At 45.3% G+C, this 8,598-nt stretch overlaps 1 protein-coding gene across 6 annotated transcripts in view; it reads right to left on the reverse strand.

Annotated features, from left to right (window-relative positions):
• The window catches only part of NLGN1 (neuroligin 1), a 330,636-nt gene extending 329,014 nt beyond the window's left edge, over positions 1-1,622 (reverse strand). For 5 of the 6 annotated variants that reach the window (XM_069792707.1, XM_069792705.1, XM_069792704.1 and 2 more), the window contains exon 1: positions 544-1,622. The gene's annotated coding sequence lies outside the window, so the exon portion shown is untranslated. The remainder of the gene's footprint in view (positions 1-543) is intronic. The other variant, XM_069792706.1, reaches the window with a different exon arrangement.
• Between the last annotated feature and the right edge of the window lie 6,976 nt (positions 1,623-8,598).

The raw sequence follows: 8,598 nt of genomic DNA on the forward strand, positions 1-8,598 counted from the left end.
CCAGCAGCTCCGTGCCCGGCCCAAAGGCGAGCGGCGGCCCCGGCCTTCCCGGGGGGGGCGGCGGAGGAAAAGTTGGCTGGGGGGGGACACGGCGGGGGACGGCGGCGGGGGGCAGGAGCCGGCGGGCTGACCGTGCTTGGGGCAGGTGGAAATCTCCCTGCGAACACCCTATCCCCCCCCCCCCCCCCCGCAACACAGCGCAGTTGCTTTTTCCCCCCCGAAGCAGCGCTCGGGCGGGCTCGCCCGCCGCAGCCGCGCATCCTCCGCACCCCAGCCCCGCTCCGCTGGCCGGGCCGGTTGCAAGCAGCTGAAATGCCATCTTCCCTGTCCGTGGACACCCCCCCCCCACACACACACACACACCACGGAGAGAGGGCTCGTAAACCGGCACTGCAAAGCGGCCCCGGGCTCAGCCCCCTCGCCCCGGCCCCGCAGCCGCCCTGCCCTGCCCGGGGGCCGGGGGCCGGTGCTGAGCCCGGCCCGGTCAGCCCTTCCATCCCGGTTCGGGCTCGCCCCGCACGCCGAGAGCATCAAAGTATTTACCAGTTCACGGCCGCTTTTCTGCAATCGTAGCTGAAACTGTAATTCACTGGATTCGCCTCCTCCGGCTCTCTCTCCCGGTCGCTGCGAGCTGGAGGTTTCTCAATCGCGCCCCGGACACTTCCGAATTATATCGATTTTTATATATTTTTCTCCCCTTTCCTCGGATCGGGGCGAGGGGAGGGGGGGGCTGGAAATCCCCATCCGGAATTCAGCCTCATCCGTGCCGAGCCACCTCCATTTAAATCCGACCATCAGGCAAGCAATAGAAATGATCAAACGCTACTTCTCTCCGTCTGCAAGCAGATAATCCTCCTAATCCAATAGATCTCCCCCCCCCAACACACACACACACACACACCCCCGATCCGAAATTGCCCTCCAGACGAATCCCCTTCGCTTGATGTCCGGCGGGTGAGCTCGGAGCCGCGACGGTGCCCCGAGGGGTGCGTGTGTGTGTGTGTGTGTGTGTGTGTGAGTGTGCGGGGGGGTACGGGGGGGTGGTGGTGGTGGGAGAGGGGGGTGTTAATCTTTTTTGGCTCCTGGATGCACGGCTCGCTAAAACCGCCGAGAACCCTGCTTGCTTTTTTTTTTTTTTTTTTTTTCTTCCCCCCCTATTACACGTTTCCACTCCAAATTGCTGCTGGATGAAAAATGGTACAAAGATACCCCCAGCGGCGGCGCGGAGAATAACGCGGGCAGCCCCCGGCCCCGTTCCGCACCGCCCCGGCCCCGCTCCGCACCGCCCCGGCCCGGCCCCGCTCCCGCTCCCCGCACCGCCCCGGCCCCGCTCCCCCGGCCAGAACAACCTACCTCCGGGGGGGGGGGGTGGGGAGCAAGTCTAGGGGGAGCCCCTCTGCCGGCTACAGGCAGCCGCATGAAGCACATGCACCCTGGTGTAGGTAGCGGGGGGATTAAAGTGGTGCCTATAGGGATAAAAAGGCTGGATGCACCTGCGGGAGGGAGGGCTGCTGCCTCTTCCTAAACCCTACCTGTGTGCAACGCTCCGATAGTTCGCACGGGTATAATTTAGCAAGAAACCATGATCTTATGTAGTTAGACTGTCACTGTCTGCACGCAAGATAGATGTGGCTCTTCTTTTTTTTTTGTTCTCCCTGCTGTTTCCTGAAATCTTTTAATTATTTTTCATTGCCTACTTTCTATTTTTACTTGAGAAAAAAAGTATTCGCCGATCCCGGCCTTCGTGCTTTCTGGGATCACGGTAGAGAATGAAAGTTGACAACTCGGGGTATGTGGGGAGAAAGGAAGGCCGGATCAGAAGGGGAAGGAAAATAGTCCCCTGAATTCTGAAAGGTCTATACATTTTTTTAAAAACAGTCACACAATCACACACTAAAAGACTATAAGCATCCTGGGTTAAGCCTCTTGTGGCAAGCTCATTAACATCTCCTGTTATTTTAGGAGAGAATTCCCTTCAAATTGTCTTAAAAAAATCTGTATTTTGTTGCATCAACATCCACCTCATTTTAAAATATTGACGCTAATCAAGCACAGCACACCCACTCACATTTCCAAGCATGTAGCCCCAGGCGAGGTCTGAAGGTGCCCGATAATTTGATAAGCTTTTACACCCCTCACCTGAGAGCACATCCCAGAGGAGCAAAGGCCAGTCCCAGCCATGCCTGGCTATTTACCTCTCTCAGTCCCACTAAATGTCCATGGCAGGAATGACGGGACACAGCAGCAGTTTATCCTGTGACATTCCCGCGTACTGGAATAATTGTGTCCTGGGCACATTTTCCACCTGCTAAGTATCAATAATTATTACAGTCCATGATGAATTTTCAAAGTCCAGCCGCCTTCAGTACTCTGAAATTTAACTCTTACGCTGCCACTGAAAGCATGTGGCTCTCAGATATGGGAGGAAAAGGCAGAACATACTTTTTGCTGACAGAGCAAGCCTATGCATGTTATGTTACTCTCAAGGGAACACTGTGGGGAGAAAAAAAGGTTTCAAAACTAGAAAGAAAATGTGCATATGAATATCAATCACTTGCCACCAGCCACAGATCAACCAACAGCCTAAAAACTATTGCAAAGAGGGCAATACCAGGTGAGCTATTCTGCCATTCTTCATCCGCATAAAACCCTGGAGTAGTTTTATCTTTGGGTTGTTTTTTGCACTGAAAAGTAAGAAATAATGGTGACATAAAATAACTGCGCCCTTATTATCACTTGATGAGCCATTGGAATCCAAGTGTGTAAAGTTTTCTTCTCACTCCTTCAAAGAGATTATGTGTATCTTCCCCAGGTTCCCCAAGCCATCGTGTGAACACCACATTGAAGCGCTCCAAGTATCACTTAAGCATATAGTCCCTACTGCGTGAAGAAATCCACCCATTTATCCCTCTACCATAGGGGGTTTTGGGGCGGGAGCTGACAATTTCCATCCAGTTTGCCACAATCCCACCTTTGGCCATCAAGCTTCCACCTGATCCTAACCCATCTTCACTCGTGCAGAAATGGCACAAAGTTGTTGTTTGAGCACATTAAGTTTCTCTTTAACTCGCTCTGACAGCAGTAATATGTGATAACAGTTCATCACTTTTGCTCTGGCCTCTCCCCAAGGTTGGGGTCCCTTTCCTGAACTTTCCCACTTTCTTTCACTCTACTCCCCATCTCTGTGCTTAAACACTTCTCCTTACTTCTTCTCACCAGAGACCTCAGTAGCACAACAGCTCTCCTCTCACCCAAAATATAGCTGGGAAAAGAGAAGTACTGGCTTGTGGTGGGCAAAAAGATTTGTCTTCAGCTCCAGAAAGGGTTGTCCAGGGCTAGAAAGGGATATAAGGTTGGGAGAACGAAGTACCAAGACTAATCTCTCTGTACTGAGATGTGATAGTACTAGCTGTGCCTGAACATAAATGTGGCAATAACACTGCCTAAGGCCTGATACTACTGTACTACTAGTATAGTTTCTGACGCTGATTCAGTCTACATCCAGCATGTCCGTGCTTTAAAGACCCAAGTGCCCTATACACACATTTATTTATAAATACATTCACATACATATGTATAAAGAGTGCTTGGACTCATTTGAAAGAAGGAGGAGAAGAGCCTGCAGTCGATTAGAACTTTGCTAAATATGTTTTAATATGCTGCGTGTCAAGAAATTACACTTTTATTAAAAAATCTAAGGAATGCAAAACTGGTTTAAAGGATGGCATTAGTTAATATTTAGTTCGGCTGAGTCTCGACAGGGATGTTATCTGCATTTATCAAAATAATGGAAAGAAAGAGAGAGACATTTCCATGGACAGATAACCCCTGCAAATTTCCAAGTCCAGCATCCTGCTATATTCTAAAATTTAACTCTGCTCCATTTTCTCCGTTTTAAGAGCACGAAGCCCTTCGTACAACTCTCACCTAAGCTCCTAACTTCTAAAAAGAGCAAAACATACAATCAAAAGCTAAAAAGAAGAAAGAAGCTACCAACTAGCAATCCAAGCTAAAACACACATCTGAGGTATATAAACTGTGTACCTGAAGCATTAATGGTAAGAAAGTTTTTTTTATGTGACACGAGTTTCATGAGCTATTGAAAGATATAACTTAAGATAGTAGTATGTTCTTCTTTCAAGTATAGATTTTGTCAGACTGTATTTCTCAAGAAAAAAGATTAACCTTTCTAATAGGTAGAAAAGGTGGAATTGTTTACATATATAAGATTCTAAATATTCATTAATTTGCTTGTCTCAAGATAGCTCATTAAATTGTTTCTTGCAAGTAACTTCATTAAATATTTTCTTTGATTTCATGAAACTTATTTAAGATTACTCACCTCTGTCCATTTATATTCTTTAGATTGCCCCCGATTGCCAAATCTTTAATGAAATTATAATGCCTGTCTATAAGGTGCTTTAGTTAGCTGTAACTGCTAAGCTATTGCCATTCGTTTGGTTTAACCTTGCCAAGAAGAGAGCCACTTAAAGAGGCCGTCCCTCTTCACAGCGTAGCCATTAAAGCTCTTCACAAAGATACAGGGGACTGACAGTCCCTCAGTCACTTCAAACACTCATCATTACTTGCTTATCATTTGCTTTCTTTAAGGTTGTTCTTTTGTACTAAAACAACCATATTTAAAAAAGGATGATGCTTTGCCTGTATGGCAAAGAACTCACTCAGGAGCAGTCAGATGTTCACATATCAAGAGTCAAGAAAATAAGATGCGGGTAGTCTAAGAGTTTCAACTTGAACCACATCCACAAAAGTCCCCAAGCCTGTACTCGCATCCCGTATGTCCTTACCACCGCCTCCTCTGCAACACCTGACTTGAGTGGTCAGGGTCAGTGGTTTTCTTCCTCCTGGCCCGTGATGGGAAATCATACATTTTCTCATCTGGTAGGATCTGTATTCTAACATCATACAGGTTGTCCTTGGTGACATTTGCTTTTTATCATTTGCACCTTGTACTGGAATATTTAATTGGCTATGTTGTATCTCTGCACTGTAGATTTATTTTGCATTTTCATTTAATTAACAGCCATGACCAATGGTCTGATAGATGGCAAAGCATTCTGTGAAGTAGAATCCTGCTGAATTAAAAGCTTTGCTGGAAGGTTTCAAACGCCCATTGAGCCTGAACTTCTCAACGGTGATTTTCTTTAAAGTACCATGTTTCCAAAACACAATGCTCGAGGACACAGGAAGAGGAAGCAAACAGGACCCAAGGTTGACACAAAACCTGTTCCTACGGACTCACCCCTCTCTAAATGTTGCCCCGCGTTGACTAGATGCTCAGATGAGCACAGTCTGCCCGTGGTTATTCCGAGATTCAGAATTTCAGGTTCTTTCAGGTGCTGTTAAAGGACAGATATTGATAAAGCAAGCCATTGCCAGTGTTCTTACTGGAACTTAATCAGTAGATTACAACACATTACAACACTGCGCTTGCCAGGGAACTCTGAATTAATTATAAAATCCATTTCCTTGTTTATGTGGCTGTGAATACTTTTAGTCCAGAAGAGTTTTATGACTTTGTTCCTTCCCAAAATTTCAGTTAGTCTTTGAAATCAGGATCTACCTTGGTTTGCAGTGACCAAACACAGGAAAGTATGGGGCTAGACTTTTCTTTTTTAAACTGCAAAAAGCATTTATGCAAAGAGTTTTCCTTTTACACTATGTGAAAGCCAACCTACTTCTACTGTTTTAATTAAATTAGTTTAAAACTGTAATCCAAAGGGGTACATACTGTATAGTACTTCTGATGTAGTGAGTTTTAAAGCATACAGAGACATTCCCAGTGGAAGCTGGTACGCTGTCAGTATTACATGCAGTTTATATTCTTTTAGACCCAGTAAGCAAATGACAGAGAACTGTGGACCAACTTCGTCTCTGATGTAATGAAATGGAAGTTAGAGGAACCTCATCAGAGAATTTTGATTGTTTCCTAATACCTAACCGCAGCAGAAAAAAATGAACATGTAGGCTGGGTTATTAGCATTTGCAAGTAGAAATAGTACACTGTTTTCCTCGTGCATTTACCGAGGCGTACCTTTTGCTTTTTCACCGGCCAGTTTCCATAAGCAAGGAAAGCTTCAACTTCTGCGAATTAAGACTTGCTGAAACCTCGACGCTCTCTCAGTACTGATAAAGCATTTTAGGTCCTTATTTAAATCAGCCAGTAATAAGATGATTGTGAAATACATCATGATTTTACTACCAGCTTCTCTTGGCGTCTGTTTGCCTCCAGTTACGATTGCACTGATAACTTGGTGACCGATATAATTAGCCTGGCTGTCATTATGGCTACTGGCCAAGAGAGCCAAACAGTGCAAAGATATTTCTTAAAATTTCTTTTCAGACGCACCAAATAACATGATCCATTAATTAAAACTCATGCAGTCCCAGTTAATTCCTGACAATTGAAAAAGAGTCAGTTTGAAAACACTCTTAAAAAGCAGTAAACCACTTCCAACCTGGTTTACGTGAGCTGCATTGGAAAGAGGCTGAAGCAGTCTTGGGGTTGGGTACCGGGCTGGGAGCCAGGGACAGACCTGACCCTGTTCTGGCTTTGCCAGTGACCGGGCGGAGACCTTGAGCAACCTATTTTATCTTTCCTATTTTTAATTCTATCTAATCCATTTTGATTTTCTCTCACCAGGGGCAGAGACGACCTTCCCATACCAAGGAGTAAGAGGAGGAAAGGAGGCTAGAGACTCCCGAGCCGGGGAGGAGAGGGAGGTCAAGAGGCAGTGCCGGAGCAGCCGGTGGAGCAGGGATGCGCGGAGCAGGGCTGCGCGGAGCAGGGCTGTACGGAGCAGCCCGGTGCTGGCACTGCCCAGCCGCTGCCGCCTCTGCCAGCCCCAGCTGTTTGGCACCGACCGGCGCAGTCGTTTGCAGGTGCAGCGGCGGCTCCGTGTTGTTACGGGGCATTGATAGACCTCTGAAAGAGGCCAGGCACCGGGGAGAGTTGTGTGGGACAAACTGTTCTCGTGGAGGAGTCGATATAACGTGTTTATGAAATTCTGCTATAATAAGCATTAGAAAATAACGAACCAACAGAAAAGTACTTTATAAAAGAAATGTTCCTGTATTCTCCAGGCATGAATCAGCCTCCATAGTGATGGGAAATCCAGGAGATAGTTAGTATCAATATAAAAATACCATTGTACAAACGGTACTACATTCACCTACCTATCTTAGTTTTAAAGCTTGTGATTCTGGAAATCTGATTCACTGCGCAATGACAAATGACACAAAACTGACTTGTGCAGGCAAGAACGTACAGGCAAAGCAGAGCGTACAGAAATTGCCAAGAATTTCCAAAGCAGAGGCACCTAAAGAGGTCCTAAACTGAGGGACCTGAAGAAAAGTCACCGTTAACAGGCAATGGGGGGCAGAGGGACATTAATCCTTTTGAAAATACAGTTACTCTTAAGGAAGTAAACTGAAGGCAGATCAAATCACTTGTGATTTCTGAAAATCTCACAGCAGTATATAACCAAGCCATTATTTATAGCCCATTAATATCATTCCTGTAAAAGGTAGTTATTCTAGTGATTTAACAGCAGAGGAGCAGCAACAATTTTTTTCATTCTAGCTGTGTAATGGGTGCATGTTAGATTATGTGCCTTTGTGTTTCTGGCTGCACACAGACACGTGATAGTACCACATCTACAGTAGCTGGCTGTCAAGTCCCACTGGAAAACTAGAGACACAAACAGCACCTCTGTTCTATGCAAAATATCTGGAGATAACCTCCGTCTGCTATGACAGGAAAAATACAACCTCAGGAAGCCTTAGCTGGCATCCTTGTAGGCAGACAAGGGAGAAAAAGGAAAAAAAAGAAAAGAGAAGGAAATGGCAATAGAGAAACTGCAGCAAGCTAGAAGCCTATTATTTAATTGATGTCGTAACCCAGAATATATTATCCTCTATATACTATGGTCATGTTACAGTATGCACTCTACATGGACTTTGAAGTCTCAGTTGTTCTTTATACAAGGTCCGCTAGAACCATCTGAAAGTTAAATCTATACAAATACTTTGTAATACCTATCTGTGGCTAAACTGAATCCCACACCCAGAAAGACATGACTTTGAATTTTAATTTTCAAATTTCTAGGTGGTCTTTGTTGCAGAATAGGTTTTTTTTCTCCCACATCTGGCATTTGCAGAACTTAATGAACAACGTCTCTAGCATTCAGAATAAGCACAATACAGCTTAATCTCTTTCTGTGTGGCAAACTTTGGCACTCCCTTGCCATAGAAAGTGAGCACAGTGGTTCTCAACAAATATTTTCCCCAGCAAGATGAAAGAATTCATTAGTTTTCTATTTCTCAGACCTTTCACTTTCTTTCCTATTCCAGACAAACAGGACACCCAAATTTCCTATTACTTTTAATAACGATGCTATAAAATTTTTTTGGTGGCAAATATTATTAATCCAGGCTGAGAAAATTATTCCTATAGCTGAGAAAAAAAATCAGTCAAACCCATCTGTGGTCTGTACATGAGCCAGTAGAGGGTGCAGGCACTGTGGCTGCATTTCCCACACGCCTGAGCTGGCTACCGCTGCTGCTTCAGCTTCTTTC

Source organism: Haliaeetus albicilla, chromosome 9, assembly GCF_947461875.1.
Source record: "Haliaeetus albicilla chromosome 9, bHalAlb1.1, whole genome shotgun sequence".
In the NCBI taxonomy this organism is placed as follows: domain Eukaryota; kingdom Metazoa; phylum Chordata; class Aves; order Accipitriformes; family Accipitridae; genus Haliaeetus; species Haliaeetus albicilla.